General features: G+C 53.5%; 1 protein-coding gene across 3 annotated transcripts in view; it reads right to left on the bottom strand.

The window, feature by feature from the left end:
- PLXNA4 (plexin A4) overlaps positions 1–19872 on the bottom strand; it is a 414442-nt gene that overhangs the window by 277652 nt on the left and 116918 nt on the right. The window lies entirely within an intron of this gene.

Here is a 19872-nt window from a genome sequence, read left to right as displayed (position 1 = left end):
CTCCCCCATCAAGGGCACCCCTCCTGCGGCTAGGCTGCAGGGCAGAAGCTAAGGGAAGGACAGAGATATATTGTCTTGCCAGACCCCCGACCCCACATGAGGTGGCCACGTGTGTCCAGGGCCACCCTTGCCCAACACTTGGTGTGGCCTCCTAGTGGGTTCAGGGGACAGGAGCAGGTGTTTGAGTTTATTTTTTTTAAAAAGTGAGAACTCATAATGGGAAGCCATTTCTCTCCAGTGGCAGGTTTAGTATCAAATTTGTATGTCTGACTCAGTCCTTGAAAATACACTCATTCATTAAGAACCCATGTTTCCATATGATGAAGGAGACTCCGGAGAAATGACACACAGTTTGGAAACATTTTGGAAAAGCCAACAGCATGCTTTCTCAATGGGGACAATAGCGCCCCCAAGAGGATAAAAATTAAAGGCAAAAAAAATAGCAGCGATGACAATGGTTTGCAATATTTAATAACGTCCAAAGCTCAACCCTACCTGACAAATTCTCATACTTTGGCGTACCTTCTAATTTGGAAGAATTGAACTGTATTCTTTCTTCTAGTGGGAGAGGGTGCTAATGAAAAAAAATTTTGAGAAAAGCTGGCCGAGATCAACAGTCCCATTCCAGGGTCACACAGGCCAGGGCTGGATCCACTCATGTTCACCCCCGTGGGATGGACTGCAGCTGACCGAACAGGACACGGGGCACAGGAGCAGGCTCTGCCCTGAAACCGGTCAGTGAGCCCCGGTGCCCACCATCAGGAGCCTTAAAAGTGGGAGGAGACTCGAGCAATCCCGCAGATGGCAGCAGCACCAGAGAAGGGCAGCTGCACGAGATGTGGAGACGCTCTTTGTTCTGCCAGCTCAGGGGACAGCGCTTCTGGAACACAAAATGTCTCAGGGGCCTCTTCCCACCCCAGACCCCAGACTCTAAGTCCTGAGAGCAATGGGGACCAGAGGGACGGGCCCCAGGGAGCTTGCTGAGGCAGGAACGGGATGTGGGTCTGGGGGCCTTCGGGGCCATAAATATAGCCAGCTTGCTGGGGTGCTCTGGGTGAAGGACCAAGGGGACTCGAGGAAACTCTGGGTCCCCAGCACTCCACAGGTGCCCCTCACACTCCTCTTCTCTCCCCTCTCTGGCTTCAGAGGCTGGGGAAGAAGGAGGACAGAGAGAGAGACCCAGCAGAGTGGACAGCCTGTGCTCCCCCTCCACACTCCGCCCCAGGGACAGGTCCTGAGACCCCTCCCCTAGCCACGCCCCCACCAGAAGGGACCCTGGGCTGAGTCCTCCTGGCCAACAGTGCGGCTTCTGGTCCAACCAGCCTCAGCCTCAACGGGCAGCTCCGGGTCTGGGTTGAACTTGGAAAGTCAAGGCCCTCGGGGAGGGGCTCTGACTCCACCCAGTGCCTTCTCTAGTACCTGTCACACCCTAGGTGCTTTGTACAGGCCTGTGAAATTGAATTTCATACTTCTCCACCATTTTCTCAAAAGGATAAAGGGAATGATGGCCACTCCTGCCTCAGAGGGATTTTGTGAACGTTAACAATCCCATCAAGCAGCAGGCGAGATGGGCCGCCCCCCTGACCCCCACTCAGGCCCTCTCTTCCTCCCTTTCTAGGAAACTCGCTGCTTTAATTAGAAGTCATCTCCGAGTGCGCGTGCAGTCGGTGAGAAGAGCAATGGGGGAGGGGAGGACATTGTCAGAACAGACAGAGGAACTGAGCTGCACCCCAAGGAAGACCAAGGTGACAGAGGGGGACCTGAGGGCTCCCCAGATGCCCTGAACATGCTGTCCTCTGCCTGGTCCCATGGGGGACAACAGTGAACTGTGCAGCCAGGGGACACAGTCCTCACAGCAAGGACACGTTGAGAACGGTCACTCAAGGCGCTTTCCTGAGGTTCCGGCCCCAGGAAGGTAACGCCTTTTCTGTCATCCCAGTGACACGCCCCAGGACCCCCATTTCACCTGCTCAGGACCCAATCAGCAGGGAGCCCCCTGCAACTCCCTCCGTGTGTCCTCCCTGACTTTTGAAGTGGGTGGGTGATAGATAGCTCAAAAGTTGCATATTTTTTTTTCTGTCGAGAAGGCACAAACAGTTTGATGCCAGGAGGAAAGAGCCCTGCTCCCTGTCGGCCACTGGCGGGGCCCCCAGGGAGCCTCACCGACGTCACAGACGCAGCAGAAAAAGAAAACACAGCCCAGCCTGTGGGGGCCTGGGAGCAGGGGGAGGTTTGTTGTCCATGACTAACTAAACCAAAGCTCCCAACACCCCAGTGAGTGCTTCATGCCCTCCCGCCCCCCAGACACAAGAACTGTGAGGGGCGCTCCCCACTCCCCGTGCCCACCGGGCTCAGACACAGCCTCCTGCAGACAGCCCCGCTCTGGCCAGCTGCCAGGCCCTCGCCTACCTCCCACTCCATTCCTTGTCTGCAATTGTTTCCAATCAGTTTAGGAAACAGCTCCTAGAACAATTAGAAAACATAACAAGGAAGAATTACATAATTATAGTCTGCCTAGATCTCAGGCACTTAAAAAAAAAAAAAGGCTGAACTGAGTCCAAACAGGGATCCATGTGAGGAAAAAGATGGCGTTCCTGGGGAGCAGGGAGGGGCCAGGGTGGGGACCTGGAAGATGGAGAGCAGGGGTGTCCATCTGCTGGCCGAGCCAGGCCCTCACGGCTCTCCAGGCCAAAGTCTCAGAGGCAGGGTCTGGGAGGCTGAGAGCCTTCCTCATGCACTGTGGACCATCCTGCAGAACAGGTAGACCAGACAGCCATGTCCCCCTCGGAGGAAGATGGGGCTGAGAGACGGTGAAGCTCAAGCTTAGGAGGAACACAGACACAGACAGGAAATGGGCTTGCCCCAGACCACACAGAGGTTGGGGTTCCAAGCCTCCAGCCCATGCTCTGTCCCTTTGCAAGCTCCTGAGCACTGGCCTTTGATCTCCAGGCCAGCAGCTAACTGGCCCTGCACACTGGGAGAGCTGGCCAGCCCTTTATTCTTGGCTAAAAGGGGTGAGTATAGGAAGAACTTTGTTCTCCAGCATGAGGTCCCCACGTTTACCATGTAGAGGGCCAGAGAGTAAATATTTGGGCTGTGTGGGCTGTGTGGGCTGTGCGGTCTCTGCGGCTACCACTCAAGGCCACTGTTGCAGCAAAAAGGCGACTGTAGACAAGATGCAAACACACCAACCAGCTCGGCTGAGTTTCAACAACATGTCATTTATGGACACTGAAATTCGAATTTCATATCATTATCATATGCCCTGAAATATTCTTCTTCTTTTGATATTTTTTCAACCATTTAAAAAAAATTGTAAGAACCACTGTTTGCTTGGACAATGCAGGCAGCGGGCCAGATGTGGCCGGTGGATTGCGGGTGCTGACCCTGGTCTGGCATGCAGCAGAAGACCTGTGTTTCTCTGACTCCCCCATGCCCAGCGTGTCAGCAGGATGGCGTGGACTCAGCATGGCAGCTGGAGAGTCTGGGTGCTCTGCTGGGTCAGACTGGCACGCTAGGCCAGGCTGTCACCAACCACGGGAGGCCCTCTGGAAAGTCACCCTACGAGGCTCACTCAAGACACCCCTGCTCTCTGTGAGCGCCGGGCCCCCAAGAGCAAGCTTGGCCAGTGGAGAAGAAGCTTCCCCAGCCAGGCAAGCAATCCCTCCCCAGAAGAGAATGGAAGAGAGACTGCACCCCAGTTAGTCCCAGTTGGCATAAGAAAGATAGATCAAATCCAATGCAAGTTGAGAGGAGGGAGAATTGATGCCCAGCTGAGAAAAATCAAGAGATGCCCCATGACAGTGGAGGCGGTTGAGCTCAGGCTGACGAGGTGGGTGAGCTGGGGGCATGCGCAGTTGGGGCAGAGAGAGAAGGAGCAGGGAAGAAATTCCAGCCAGAAGGAATAGCCCGCAAGGGCCTCGGGCCTGGTGGCGGCTGGGAGGGCACTGAGAGCATGACTAGCTGAGCCGTGCGTGCCGCTGAAGGGAGACCAGTGTGCTCTGTGAGCCCGGAGTGCGGCTTTAGCCAGATCGGGAGGGCCCAGAATGTCATGCCAAGGAGTTAAAACTTGTGTAGGTGGCAGGGGGTGTTGAATCTTCTGAACAGAGATGGTTGGGTGGCACTGAGATCAGGAACATTAGCACGTTGGCGGAATGCCTGGGGACTGACGTAATCAGGGAACCCGCTGAGAGAGGCCCTGAAAGAGGACAGAAGCAGGCGGGCGGGGCCGGTGCCCCGGGAGGGGCAGCAGAGTGGCCGGGGATGACGTGGCACTTGAAGAGTGATTAGTGGTTATGAGTGGAGACCCTGGAGTCCGATGAGCTGGGCTCAAGTCCAGCACCAGTCACTACGTGGTCAAGCCAATCTGAGACTCAGTTTCCACCTATGGAAAATGACATGATAATTACACAGGGTCCTAGTGAATTTTGGATGAGGTTATACCTAGGATGTGCTATTTATAATGCTCAACAAACACTCGCTATGATATGATCGTTACTTTATACCAGAATAACCTTCCTGTACTAGGTAAAGTCATAACTAGTAAAAATGCCCTTTGCATGCTGGGATAAATGTTGCATGTTGCTATATATAATTGGCAGGAAAATTGTGTGCATGTCAGGAGTCACACGGGAGCCACAGCAGCCTCTTTTCAGCCGAGAGGCGGTGAGCTGACAGCATTCTCCAAACCCCACCTGCCTCCTTTCTGAACTCGAAACCCTGGATGGTGCGGCCCCGCCACATCCTCAGGAAGCTGACGTACACCCTCCCAGTCACTCCCCAGAGTCAGCTAGTGGCAGCCAGTAACCAGAAATGTAGAGCTCTGCACGGGACCTCTGTCCAGAAAGTCAGCATGCTCTCCAGAAAACTCAGAGCCCCAACACTGTGGGCGGGAGGGAGGCGGGGGAGGTCCCAACCCAGAGGCCAAATGCTTTCTTAGAACACAGGGGCGTCGCAGGATTCCAGCCAAGGCCTCTGGCAAGCAGGCAAGTCCACGCTCAAGACTGGTGATCAGCTACTCATTAGGGCCCTGACCCACCAGGAAAATGACAAGCCTCGTGGCATAAACAGCATCGGCTTTGGCCCTGACTGGTGTGGCTCGGTTGGTGGGAGTGTCATTCTGTAGCCAGAAAGGCTGCAGGTTTGATTCCTGGTCAGGGCACATACAAGACGGCAACCAATCAAAGTTTCTCTCTCACATCAGAGTCTCTCTCTCTCCCTCTCTCTGTCTCTCTGCCGCTCTCTCTGAGAGCAATGAAGGAAATACAATGTTCTTGGATAAGGATTGAAAAAAAAGAACATGGGCTTTGGCTGCAGGCAGCCATGAGTTCTCATCTTGATGTCACCCCTCCCCAGTCATGTGATTCTAAAGAAGGGCAATGGTTGGACGAGGGCACACGAAATAGGGTGTGTTGAGCACAGACTGTGTAGCCCAGGGCCTGGGACCTCTGGCGCAGAGGTGGAGGAATTTGGAATTCCGTGCAGTGACTGAGGTTTGTTCACCACCTGAGGCGAAGATGAGGCCTCCCCTTTCTTCATCAGTGTCTTCCTCCAGACCTGGGGGGAGGGAGTGGATCAGACCAAACCCACAGCCCCACCACACGCCCCCCCAGGGCCTCTGTAGCGGCTCTACCCCACCCACTCTCAGATGGCCCGGACCCTCCTTTGGGGCTTCTGTTTCTGCACATGGGTCCAGTCTCTTCTCTCCCCTGGTCCAGCCTCCATCCACCCCCTCCCTGCCAGCCACCTGGATCTCCCATCTCTGCATCTAAAGGGGGAAACATGGCCGAAGGAAGGCTCACCAGCCGCACGGAGCATCCCCACGGAAGCCCTCAGTCAGCCCTCTTTGCCACTCCCTCCAGACGCCCCCGGATGGCTGACCGTGTCTCCCAAGAGCAGGCACGCCGGACCAAGGGAGTAGAAATGGGGATTTGAAAATAAAAGTAGGAAAGAAACATACTCTGTTCCCAGGGAACCCTCTCCACACTCCTGCATTTCCATCTGGTTGCTACTGGCAACCAGGCGATCATATTTTTCTAGTCCCAGATATAATCATCGTAATCAATATAGGGTATTTATCCCACTCCTTGGTTTCAAGGAACTCAAAGCTTTTCACATCTATTATTCCGTCTTTGCTAACCTGAGGGCAATACAGGGCGGGGGAGTGTGTCCCCTGGGGGCTGGGGTCAGAAGCACTGAAGCTCTGTCTCTATTTACCAGATGGAGAAACTGAGGGAAGGGGTGAGCAAGGGAGGCTGTGAAGGATGGCTGATGAGGCGAGAGTGCGGTGAATAGGGATTATCATGTGGACAGTAGTTTCCACATATATGCTCTCAGGTACTTCTCATACAGGCCTGGGAAGTAGCCTCCTTTCACTCGCCTTACAGATGGGGCTCGGAAGAGTAAGCGATTTGTCCAAAGTCACACAGCTAGAAATGGCATTGCTGAGACGCAAATTGGGTCTTTTGAGTTTCTTTCAGTGGGTTTTTTGTTTTCCCCCATAGTGCCTCTGCAAGGAGTTGTAATACACTCAGAAACACTGTGCCTCTTCTCTGCGTCACCATCACAGCACGACGGAGGCTAATCATGCCATTAGTTGCTCCCGTGTATGGAATTCTTCTCTAGGGTTCGGCTCGATACCAGTACCAAACGGGCACCAGGGACAAAAGTGACAAGACTGAAGCATTTATTTGACTGGGTTGGCACATTTAGGAGCTATATTTAATTTCCAAAATACTGTGGACGGTCCCTCCCGAGAGTAAAAATTTTGAAAAAAATAAATCAATCTTGTTGACTGTGTAAATCATTCATCACTTCTGACAGCTCTGTGATGTTACCTGGGTTACTGCAGCAACCGGTTTGGTATCATCCTTTTATTACAGCGACCAGAGCGGTGCTCAGAAACATGCCTTTGGGGTCCCTGATGTGGACGAGACACACCCTGAACACCTCCCTCCTAAACCCCTGCAAAGGCTTTGGTGCCCACCTTGTTAGTCAGTGCAGGACACGTGGCCAGCGGTGAAAGGACAACAAATGAAACACACCTGGAAGAGGAAACACGTGACCGTGGACAGAACGGCTCCAGCGAGGATGTTTTCCTGAGTTCTCTGCACCGCGTTCATTTCCCCTTGGAAACAGCACAAACGGCACAGAGAGAGAGGGCGGCTGGCTTGCGTCCGAAGCTTCCTCTCTGTTCTCGGACAGAGGATCAGCTGGACACCACAGTATCTCCCACCACGTCCCTAACTTAGAGCAAAGCACATTTCACCGCTTGGAAGGTGAGGCCCCCAGGCCAGGGTGCCTCCTGGGATACCACAGAGCTCTTGAGAAATTAGGCAAAAGGACTCGGGTCATCCCTGCCTTACTAAGGTCTCATCAAGCATCTTCCTGAATTCTAGAGGAACTACCCCCCTATGGGGAAGTTCCCTCCATACCCTCATTATACTCAGTTGAGTAAGCAGAGAAGGAAAATTAGAAACGAATTCCCAATATGCTGGAGTGCAGGCTAAGGATGCACAGAGGGAAACCAGAGGGCCCAGATCCCTAAGGATTGATGACCAGTGTCAACCAATCAACAGAGGCTTGTTCAGCACCGTCTAGTGGAATGACTGGTAACTGCCCAACCTGGGCCCATAACCTGGGCTGGTCCGCCCAGCCCCGCACAGCCTGCCCTGACTCCACGGACGACACATCCGCCTTGGGTCACCCTCCCCTCTGTTCCTAGATCTCCACAGCCCCTGACACTGCGCTTCCCTCTCCCACCCCCTCCCCAGCTCTGTCTTTGCCATCCAGTCTGGCACTATCAGCATCCAATTGCAGTCTCCCCTTTGGTCAGTTTGCATCCAACCCCCAGATCCACAGGTTTCTGGCTGTGGCGGGTACCCACATTGTCTGTCAGGCCCAGCCCACACGTATGCAGCTTGTTGGCAAGGGGTGGGGGGCGCAGGGACGAACAGGCTGAGGTACATCTCCCAGAAATTTAGTAAAACTGAAACTTAGAAGTTCAAATTCTCCAAGACCCACATCTGCTTGGGGCTCTTCTCAGTTCCTGCTGTTCCAGCTCTACCTCGAGCAGGTCCCCATGACAAGGACTCCTTTCCTTTGTGTGACTCTTGCTTGTTCCGAAAAGCTTGCCATCTGTTGTCTCTTTTTAGCCTGCTGACATCCTTGGAGTGAAGGCTGTCAGATCAGGGACATGATCCCCATGGTGCTGTGCTTGGGGACACTGAGGCACGCAGCCCACGAATGGTCGGAATGGCATCTGTGCTCGGCGCAGACCACCTCCGGGTCCAGGAGCGTGACCTTGGCCAGTGCAGGTGTAGGGGCGTGAGAGGAGGACGAGACTCTGTGCAGATGGCCCGGTTGAGCGCACCTGCATCTCTGGCCTGGCAGGGGGGGAAAACTGAAGTCCCCACCCTCACCTCTCATCCAGATGAGGAGCCCACGGCTTGTCTCTCTGAGCTTCCAGCAGGAAGTGCGCACGCCTTGCTTTGGGCTCCCTGGCGATGCAGGGCCACGTCCTCACTTAGGGGTGCGGCCTCATGGCAGAGACTGGCTGAGATCGCAGTCCTCACTCCGTTGTGGACCCACAACCCCCTGCCAAACGAGTAGCAATAGCCTCGGGGTAAAAACAGGAAGGAAGGAAAATAACCAAGGTGGGGAGAGGGGAGAGATTCTGAAATCTGGACAACATCAAGGGCCGGTTTCCATGACAACTGCTCCTTATTACAGTTGCTCAAACTGCAGCCTGTTCTAATCAGTGCTGTGATGGAGGCTTCAGCCCGACTCCGTGGTGCCTGCACCAGGCCTGGCTCCGCCCTGGGCAGGAGGACCACCGACACCCTCCGGTTACTCCACTCTCCTCTGAAGGGAAGAGAGGCCAGAGCTTGAAGGGTGAGGTTTATTGGGGAGGGAAAGGCAGATGAGGGGTGCTACAAAGGGTGGAAAGTAGAAGGGAGACTCAGAGTCATGGGTGTAGCCTGGCAGGAGCGCGGGAGTCATCTGTGTGTGTGTGAGGGGTGCTCACCTTTGTGCTGGTGAGCCCCTGAGCACCCCTGTGACGGGTGACGGCTGCCAACCGGCACACCGGTGTGGAGACCTGCGGGCACACGGACTGGACCTGTACACATCTCCCTTCCCCTTTCTGGCCCCTTGGAATGCTCTCTCCCAACCCCTGTCTTGCAGAGCTCCAAGCTGGGGGCAAAGGCCAGGGTCAGTGCCCCGCAGGAAATGGGCACTGGCAGCTCCCACCCACTGTTGTGTGGGCTGGGGATGGAGGGGACAAGGCACTGGGGTTCTCTACAGTTACGCTGCAGCGAAGGGTTTACGGCTTAGGGACTCCCGGCACAGACTCCAGACTCCTTGAGTCCCCTGAAAATGATTGGTGACATGCGGGTTTTCCTCCAGCCCACAGATGGGGCCCTGGAGTCAAACAACCTGTCCAAGTCACCTGCTGGGTCTGGGGTCCGCCTGGAAACTGTCCCCAGAAAACTGAGCTCCCAGTTTCTGCACACTCAGGGTGGCCCCTCCCCCCTCCGGTGCCTGTCTGGCAATCACCCAAATGTGCTGCAAATCAGATGACATATGACACACCACACTCGGTTCTGCTCTGAAGGGAGTCCGTCGAGGGGACAAGGGGTCTGGTTTATATTTTAAGCAGCTAGAGCAGAAAACGGGGGACTGATGAGGTAAGGCCATGGCAGTGAACGCCGTGCAGCTGTCCCGGGTAATTACGTCTCCCAGCTATCCTGCAGTCCGGGAGCGGGGTGCAGGGGAAGGTTTGCCCCATAGATTATGAGCAACGAGGGCAGAGCCAGTCGGCCTCAGAAATTCCAGCTCCCCACCTGCACCCAAACACAGCAGAAGGAGCCAGAAGGATGGAAAATCCCAGTCAGAGCAAGGCTATCTCTCCCCCAATTTCCAACACTTGGAAAGTCCCAGAGGAAAAAATCCTATTCCAAGCACCTCCCCTGTCCAAGTTGCTACATGGAGAATCGGGCCCCTGAATTTCACATGATGGCTGACCGCCCAGGAGACTGGCAAACCTAAAGTCAGCCCAGGACAGAAATTAGGGAAAAGGCCACTGCACCAGAGAGGGAGAAGGGAGAAGCTAATGGGTATCTGCCACAAGCTACCAGTGACCTGTTAAGACCCCCACCCACTCCCTCCAGCTGGAGTGTGGCTCTGTGTGCCAACTTCACAGACACCGCACCCCACAGACGGAGACGGGTATTTCAAGGCTGAGACCACTCCTGCTGTTGGTCACTCGGACGCCACCGCGGCCAGAGCTGCGTGGAGCCAGCTGGCTTGGATCTCCCTGGGCTTGGTGGCTGCCGTGCCCCCCTGGGTGTTCCATTTCACAAAAATGTGACCTGTTCAGGGGTAATGCCCATCTTGATTTGAATCCAATGGCATGGATGCAGAAAGAACCTGCCTAGGTGGTTTCCTTCCAGGTTCCCCCCGTCCTTGGTTCCCTAAGTCCTCAGAGGAAAAAGGCGGCTGGCTGACCCGGTGGAGAAGAGGATCCCACTCAGGGGACCCACCAACCAGCACCGGGTGTTCGTTTTGTTCCTGTAAGAAACTCTCCAGAAGCACATGGTCGGGACACAGAGCAGATCTCAGAAAGCCCAGGCCATTGCCAACAGCCAGACAGCAGCTCCCTGCCTTTCTTTGAGTGGTCCTGAGCTCAGACCATTAATGGGACTGATGAACTTGACTCCCGAGGGGCAGGCAGACAACCTTGCAGGGAGGGACGTGACCATAGTGTGTGCATGCGCAGAGACATGTCTTTCCACAAGTGTAACTGCAATAATTTGAGCTACATCTGAGGCCCCAAAGCTGCCGGATCTGCACCTCTGCACCCCAAGATCCATAGCCCACTGTCCCGAGAGGATTTTCCAAGGTCCTCCCATTGTCACCTTTCCCCACGACACTGCGTGCTCACAGCAGGAAAATACTGAAAAAACCTAGAGGTGGTGGCCGAGATGTCATGGCCACACGTACTGACAGAGCCACTCCTGTTGCCCTGTGCAGCGTCAGCAGGTGGAAGGACCGGTGTGTCAGAGGGCCACCCGACTCGTCACGGTGGAAACCCCCATCTCACCGAGAAAAGGAACTAAGACTAGGGGAAGGAGAGCAAGGTGGAGTTCTCAGACGCCAAGGAGCAGCCCAGAGTTGCACGGAGGGAGGGCTGCGGTGGCAGAAGCCACGTTCACCATGAAATTGTGGTTGTAGATGACACTCGTCCCCCCAGGAGGAGTCAGTTCTGACCCGGGGGCCCTCGGAGGGGGAGGCCATGGCTTTGAGAAGCTCGTCTTTGACTCACTCTTTGCAGGAAAGTCCCAGCGCCACTGCCAGATATGCCAGCACACATGTGGGCCTGCACACAGCACGCCACAAGCTCACGGGGGCAACGATGCTGAGGGCGGCTCAGATGAGTTAAAATGTGGCCATTTGGAGCTTTGACTTCCTCATCTATGACAGGGGGATGACTTTAAGCAAATCTTTCGGAGGGTGACATGATCCATGGACAAGCCCTGGGCATGGGGCCTGGCATGCAGCAGGTGCTGAATAAGTAGCCTTTGTTTTATTGTTTTCCAGCCCCTCATTATCTGAGGTCTAAAATGACACAGCTAAAGTAGGGGGCATTGGATACATCATGTTATTATTTGCAACACAGCTAATGTTCACACTACCCAGCTAAACGTGGACCTGCTAACTTCTCAACCACACATGAATATTACATGGGGTGATAATTCTAGCCAGGCAGTTTCAATATCAGTCTATTATATATTTTAAAATGTCACATAGTACAGCCGTGCAGCAAAGGCTCTGATATCTGACCATGGCAATAGCCTATATTTGCCACTTGCTAGCAATGGGCCTGGGTCAGCCCGATGCGCAGCAGCTATGAATAATTCAGTGGATGTTTTTAAAAAATGTATAATTTCACCTAGTGTTAAATGTGCTTAATATCGACAATTCCGTTTTTGTTCTAATGGCTTTTTTTTTCTTCAGTCTTCTGTATGACTGATTGTCAGCCATCACAACAAAAAGCTTGTTCCACATTAACTGGCCACTGTGGGATAGGAAGGCGGAAAACTCGTACAGGATGATGGCTAAGGGTTAACGTGCCGTGACGTGATAAAACAGGTGGATGTATTAACTCTCCAGCCGGCACTGAGATGCACGGGCATGTACATTCTAGACCTTCTAGCCCAGGCAGCGAGCACCCACCCTCATTATTCCCATGTGTAACATACGTACTTCCTATCAGCAAGGACGTCACCATCCCCAGTTCTTTCAGCGGCCCTGGCACGGTCCGTGAACTGCGGTCCTCATTTTATCTCTGGCCCGGAGGGGATTGAGAGGCAGGAAAGAGTTTCTGCCACATCCAGCTGCCCTGACACTAAAGGTGCCGGAGCTTCAGACACGTGGCCCACAGGTGCCACAGGCCCACCTCGTTCAGGCTGGGCAGTCACGGAGCCAGCGCTTCAGGAAGAAGCCATCCCTGGGGGCCAGCTGAAGTTCCTCCAGCTGTCTGCAGACAGGTGTCTCAGGATGTGTGCCGCCATGCCTCTAGTTATCCATACAATACACTCATACACACACTTATCTATACACGTGTATGCACACACACATGCATATATGCATGCATGCACATACACACATATGCATAAACCTACATGCATATACACACATGTACGTGCATCAGTGCATGACTACCCTTCCCATTGACCTTAGGTGACACGTTTGCTAGGGGCATTTGTGGGAGAAGAAGAGATACTTTCTGCTGCTCAAACCATTTCTGGAACCAGAGCATTTGCAAACCACTGACTGAAGGGACGGCCCTGAGCTCAGAGGCACACACAGTAGATGACCAACCCACGTTCGTGGTAGTCCTTCTTTCCGCTCTCTCCTCTCTCTCCCTGAAGTCACTAATATCTTGACACAGTTATCTTTTCACCTGCTGTCCTCCAGGCCCTGCTGATGGGAGATGACCAGGGTGAGAAGCATCTGGCTCCCGATCCTGGAAAATGTCCTAATGCTGAATGAGCAGCGTAGTGCTTTCTGAAGCTCGACTGTTAACATAAAATACGTTTCTGGTGAGCTCATTGCAGCACACTATCCTGCACGTGTGTGTGTACGCACGTGCACGGGCCTGTGTGGGGTTTGTGCGTTGCTGTCATCGAACGCACTTTCATCTTTATGGGAGCCTGTGATATCCTCCCACTTCCCTCCAATAAAGCAGCCACAGAAGTGTGGAGCGTCAACCTGCGGGAAAAGGCCAGGACCCCCGTGGGTGAAAGGGAGCCCCGCTTTACCTTCCGCACTGTCTCACACCGGCAGGTGCTGCACAGACAAACACCTGGGAGGCAGTTCACACTCGTTTGAGGTTGCCGCCTCTCACATGCAGCTGTCACGCTGCACCAGAGCAACATGACACAGCAAATAACACCATGACGTGCAACCAGCCACTTTTGAAAATACACTCTCCCCGCCGCAAGCCGCACCTGCCTTCCCCAGCCTGCGCTGCTGTCTTCAAACTAACCATCCCAAAACTGCTTAAGAGAGCCTGACAGGTAATTTATTCTGTGGCAGAGGATAGCAATTTCACTGTCCAGAGGCAAGACACCTAACTGCATCGGAAAATCCAACCACTCACGGAACACAGGTTTAATATGATAACAATTCCAAGGGTGTGTGGTCGTAATTCTCTCTGCTCCTTCCCCTCTACCCCTAAAGCTGCTAGCAAATGTTTTTACACAGTTTCCTTTTTTAAAGGCCCTGCGATGAACCTCTTAGAATAAATCAAATATTTCACCATGACGGGTGATTATCAGGCACTTGTTTGTGCAAAGAGCCAGCTATAAGGGGTCAGGCCCTAGCTGCTGCTGTGGGATTTTTGCCCGTAAGTGGAATGTTTTCGAAAATTATATCTGACTCTCTCTGCAGCAACCCTGCTGGGCTTTGCCGGGTTTCACCTGGGCCTCTGGCACACAAGGGAATGAGAGCAAGGAAGGTTGATAAGCACACGCCACTTGCTCTGGAGGCAGACAGCTATGTACTTCTGGTTTTTCCAAAACATTCTGACAGCTGTTTTCACATCGTATTTCCTAAGATCCGTGTAAGGGACGAAAGGTGAGCATCCCGTTTTTACTTCTATATTACACACGGGGAAAACCCGAGACTTGGAGTATTGAAGACTCGGCTTCCTCAACTGTGACACAGGAATAGTGGGCCCTGGGCTCCTTCCAGGTTGAACCATGAAGGGAAGGGTGAGTTCCCATGAGAGACGGAGCTAGAGCTCCCATCTCCTGGCTCCGTCCCAGACGATCGCCCGGCCCGCCGAGGACCCCCCGGCCAGCTTCTGCCTCGTAAGACTACATCTCACCTGCATTGCAACAAAATGCAAATCTAACAGTGGTTTCTAATCCTGGCTTTGTTGCTGAACTCGCTATGATATCCTGGACAAGGTGCTTCCTTTTACAGTGTTCTGGAAGATGGAGCTGTGAGTGGGGCTGGGAGCTCCTCGGTCCACGGTTAATTCTTTCTGGGTTTGCACTACCCAGCGCAGTGCTCAGAATAGAATGTGTTCTCCATAAGTGTTGTTCTCATCGAACTGAGACCAACAATAGAACTCTCTTACTTCCCACTGACATTCCCGAGCTAGGAACGCGGGCGCAGAAGCACGGGACCCTGCCCAGAGACCCCGAGGCTGGAGGATGGTGGCATGTCTGTGTGCTCATTCAACTAAGCCCCACCTTTTTAGGTAGTAGCGATGCTTTTGGAGTTATCTCATGCCTTTGTACACTTCATATTAAATATATTTTATAATATATATTTCTTGTGTATAATATACAACATAAAATGGCACGATATATAGATACACCCATTATCTACACATCTATATCTATATCTCTGTCTATCTACCTGTATCCTGACCCTACCCCATTTAAGAAAACCTGTTCTGTCAAATAATGATCCTATTGCCTGGCTGCCAGGCGGGGAAACAAACGCGGAATGTCAGAGCAGGCTGATCCCGAAGGTAGACCCAGCCCCAGGAGGCCGGAGCCCAGTCCAGGGTGTGCTTTGAAGAGGTCTGTGAGATGTCATGCCACTAACACCCTCGGTGGAAGCTGCATGCCAGAGGGACACTCCTGGCCTTGAGTCACCACCACGTCAGAGTCAGAGGTGAAGGAGACTCCAAATCTCCTGAGGTCAGGGGACTATCTGCTCATCCCGAGGAAGAGTCCCAGGCCCTCAGTGGTCACACTTGGCCTTTTGGGCTGGGCTGGGCGATCCAAGAGTACATGGAGGACAAAGCCATGTCTGCAGGTACGGAGAAAAGGCTACCAGTCAGGAGAGAAAGAGCTGGGCATAGCCGAACAAGTCAGTGTCACAGCCTGGATGTCAGGGGTCAGAGCCACAGAGGCCCCAAAGGACAGCGGCTGGGGGAGCCCATGTGCAAGATGGAATGCAAGGAGGCAGAGCCAAAAAGCTGGGGTGGTGGGGGGGGGGGACCTGGAACGATGGAAGTGAAGCGCCCCTCCAGCACCCGACCCATTTTCAGAAGTTGTAACAGATGTCCTTTCCACCGCTTTCTGCTTGGGAACGCCTCGCGATTTTTACTTTTCTGGAATGGGCAGCTTGCCCCGCCTCCCACGTTTTCTTCCCGGATTCCAATCTGCTGCTTCTCCACGGGAATCTTCTGTTCTTTTTCCTTTCCGACGCTGACCCCCGTCGTCCCAAATGCTGGCACTCGGAGAAGCGCCCCTCTGCAAACTCATTCCACGGATTTGGTAAGTGCTTACTAAGTGTGCACTCTGCCCGCGCGCTGGGCTGAGCACCAGGCATGCGTGGATCAGTGAGTAAGACAAAACCGGCACCTAGCCTCTGGGGCTCACAATTGGGCATGAAAGGCAGTCGGTCCCCAAGGAGCCAGGTGGCCCCCAGAAGCACTGCCCCAGGAGGTAGAGACCTCCTGACCATCTGCGTGGCTTCTGCTCAGAGTCCCTTTGGTCGCCTTGTCCACATCTGACAGACTGGAGGTTACAGGTTGCTGGGACCGGCATGGCCCAAGAGGTCAAACCCCTCCACTCTGTCCAAGGTTGACACTCAGCCTGGTGGTGCTGACAGGGTCCCGGCTGTGCACCTGACTCCCCACGCCCAAGCTTCACCCCTGAGGAGCCTGGCCAGATGAGGCCTGAGGTCCTGGGAACAACAGCAGGCCCCTCCGCCACATTTCACACCTCCGGTGTCTTCCAGAACCCAGCACCCTCAAGTTCTGTGGGGGAGCCTCTCCTTCTTTTATGGCCATTTTCCTGCAGCAAAGCAAATCCAGCCAGCAGCAGCTTCTTTACTACACCCTGTCCTCTTTGGGAGAATCTCCCTCTCTGCTGGGCTGCTCCCGGTCACGTTCCGACGTCCCAAGCCTTCCGGCAGTGGAGTCACGCTCTCTGCAGTTCAAGTCAACCAGGCAATTTCCTTCCCAGAAGCCATTCTGCCAACACCGTACTATTTCTCCCCCCTGAAAGGTAAGAGAAACTGATGGCTTCATGACCATGACGTCTATGCCCTTTCATTCTGGAGATTTCCAGAGCCAGTTTCCAGCTGCCAGTGGTTTCGTGAGCTCTCTCCCTGTGTGAGCTCAGTCGCTAGGAAGCAAGGACGGTGAGGACGATGCTGCCAGGGGTCAGGGCCGTGTTCCCGCCGGATTGTTCTGCATGCGGCCTTCCTTTAGACACATCCCTCTTAATTAACCTGTGTCGGCATCCCTCCTTTATTACTCGGGAAGGCAAGTACTGTCTCTGAAGGATTCGGCAGAGGAAATTTCTAAAGACAGATGTGGAGCATCTCCAGGGTTCCTCTTCCTTTTCTCAGCTGGTACTTCTCTCAAATTAAAACGTCTCTGGTATAGCTTCTTTTTGAAAAACGTGCGCTCCCATTCCAGGAAACACAGTAACGGACAAGCCGAGGAAGACCGTGGACCGTCTAACTCCTTCAGAATCGTTCGGTGCATTGAAACGGGGGCCAGAGGGGCCGCACCCCTCTCAGTGACCTCCAGGGGTTCATTTCTCTCTAAACGCCCTGCGTACAAACTGAGCCAGATGCAAAACATTTAGATGAACTTAAGAGCATCATCTTACTAACGTTCAGCCTTCGTTAACATTCTTCTCCAGAATCTGAAAGTTTGGTTTTGACATTCTCTCCCACATACACTTCTGTCCTTCAGGTTTGGAAATCTTGCCAACACCTTGCCATCCTCTTAGCCATGCCCTTTTCCTCGGGTGTTATCAGCCATTAACTCCCCTCTTGGCAAAGAGGACCATTGGAGCATCCTGAATGACAGGGGGCGCCCAGCAAAGATGAACATGTTCCGGGGAGTCCCAGGCAGCCCGACGCACAGCCGTGGGAGGCTGGTACTTCGGGGTGGGACTGGCTATAGGGAAGGAGGGAGGTCGTCAACCACACACATTGTCTGCCTTCCCACACTGAGGACGCCGCAGTCCCCCACCTACAGAGCATGCTTGCTAAACCATTTTTCTAGAGGCGCAGCAGAAGCTGACGTCGCCATTCCCATCCCCACAGAGGGAGAACCAGCACCATCGGGCACATCAGGCAGCACCTCCTTAAACTCGGTCCTCATCAACTTCCGATCTAGCCGGCCAAACCACCCCGCCACATCCACCTTTATACTTGCAGTTTACTATCCCAAGCCTGACGCCTGCTCTTTCTTCTATATTATTTCTGAAGCAGAGGAGGGGAGTTTTGTCTGGGATAACACATCCCATACCATCTTGATTCTCTCCCTCCAGCTGTGGGGGCCCTGTCCTCGCCGCACCTGAGTGGGCGTGCCTGTCTTGCCATCCCCTCATCCAGACCTGCCCGCAGCACGCACAGCACAGACCCACAGACGCGTCTCGCTGCCTGCAGGGGACAGTGGTGCAGAGACATCTCCATGGTGTGAATCAGCAGTTACTGCATCCTCTTAGTCCAGTTGGGCTTCTATAACTCAAGGTCATCGACAGAGGGGCTTATAAACAACGGACATTCATTTCTCACAGCTCTGAAGGCTGATACGTCTAAGGTGAAGGCACCAGCAGATTCACCCTGTGGTAAGAAGCCAGTGCCTGTTCACGGACGTCTTCTCACTGTGTCCTCACGGGGCAGAGGGGCAAGGGTGCTCTCTGAGGCCCTTTCATCAGGACAGTAATTCTACCCCCAGGGCTCTACCCTCACAACCTAATCCTGCCCTGTAGGCCCCACCTCCTCATACCACCACATTGGGGGTTAGGTCTTCAATTTATGGCACTCACTTCTGGATAGATAAGGCATTTTTCATACCCACAATGCTTTGAAAACTTGCCAAGTTGTAAAAAGAGGGCTCATTTATGGTTTGGTAAATCTTGCCTGATTCCACCACCAGACTGGTTCACATACCTCACTTTGCCGTCCAGATGAAAGAAAGACAAGGACCTAATAAAGTGCTGGGACCTCCTCGGAGGGTCTGTGGGCCCCTTGGGAAGGGGTGCTGGAGGGGCACTGAAGGATGTCGGGAAGTGGTCCTTCTCCCTGAGTCTCCCTCAGGGGTTCTGCCTCCTGAGGTGGTTGACCCAGCCTCTCAGGCTGCCATGACAACGCGGTAAGATCAAGGCCACAGTTAAAGGGCAAAAACTCACAGGTTCTTGATGAAGGGGGCGATTGTTTGCCCGGCCCTGAGAACTAAGTGAACATCTCCCTGACAGGCCCAGCTCAGCTCTGCACCGTGTTGGCAAGGGCACCGCAGCTCGGGCAGAGAGAGAGAAGGTGTGGTCTTGGGTGTAACTGGTCAGACGGAGTCCCCTTCTCCCTGAGCCAGACGCGAACAGTACTGACGCCTCACCGTTGTTGGTGGTTAAATGAGACACGGCATGGAGCCTGCTCAGGCCAGAGACCACTCTTCATTCACGTCAGCAAGGGCGAGGCAAAAGAGCAAACCCACCTCGAGTTTCAACCCCGCGGCAGCCCAGTAAGCTAGACACTGTCACCGTCACTTACCACGTGAAGAAACCCAGGCCCCTGCGCCATTAAATAGCTGCCCCACGTTGCAGAGCTAGAAGATGGGAATGCTGAATTAGAAAACAGTGGGATTTGCTGATTGCATCAGAGAGGAAGGCCTTAAAATGTCCCAGATGGTGACATCTGGGTCCAACTTCTTCTCCATCAGCCTTCCATGTGTCCCAAGGGGGAAAGGAAATTAAAGTTATACACCAGGCGCTAGAAGGGGTGTTTTAAATTAAAATAATAATAATAATAATAATAATAATAGATGTTTCTAAGGAGCAAGCATCAACTATCCCAGTCACATCATTTGATCCTCACAAAAACCCTACCTGGTCAGTATTCCCTGTGGCTCCATTGTACAAAGAAGGAAAAGGAAAGAAAGAAGTCGAGGTAACTTTTTTAAAAATTTTAAAATCTAAACAAAAAAGCCCCTACCAATGCGGCTTAGTTGGCTGGACGCCATCCTGCAACGTGAAAGGTCACCGGTTTGATTCCCCAGTGAGAAGTGAGGAGCAGATTTCAAGTTCAGCCCAAGGCTAGCCTGTCTGGGTGCCCTTGCCCTTGACAGCAAGGCTGCCATGGACACAAACACCTTTGAATTCCTCGGCAGGCCCCGTGCCTGGTCTTTCCATCTCTCCCTTCCTCTATCCATCCACCCACATCCATCATCTGCATTTTTATTAGGCATCTTGGCCCAGTGATCTGTTGATACGTTATATTAGAATTGCAAACAAATGCTCTCATTTGGGCCTTCTACCACTCCCCCGTTCTTGCCCCCCTGGCGTCTGGAATGCAGCATTGATTTTTCTGGCCTCGCTCCACTGCCCG

This window comes from Phyllostomus hastatus, unplaced genomic scaffold (genome assembly GCF_019186645.2).
Source record: "Phyllostomus hastatus isolate PE091 unplaced genomic scaffold, TTU_PhHast_1.1 phas_scaffold_114, whole genome shotgun sequence".
Classification (NCBI taxonomy): Eukaryota; Metazoa; Chordata; class Mammalia; order Chiroptera; family Phyllostomidae; genus Phyllostomus; species Phyllostomus hastatus.
This window is presented reverse-complemented; position numbering and strand designations above follow the sequence as displayed.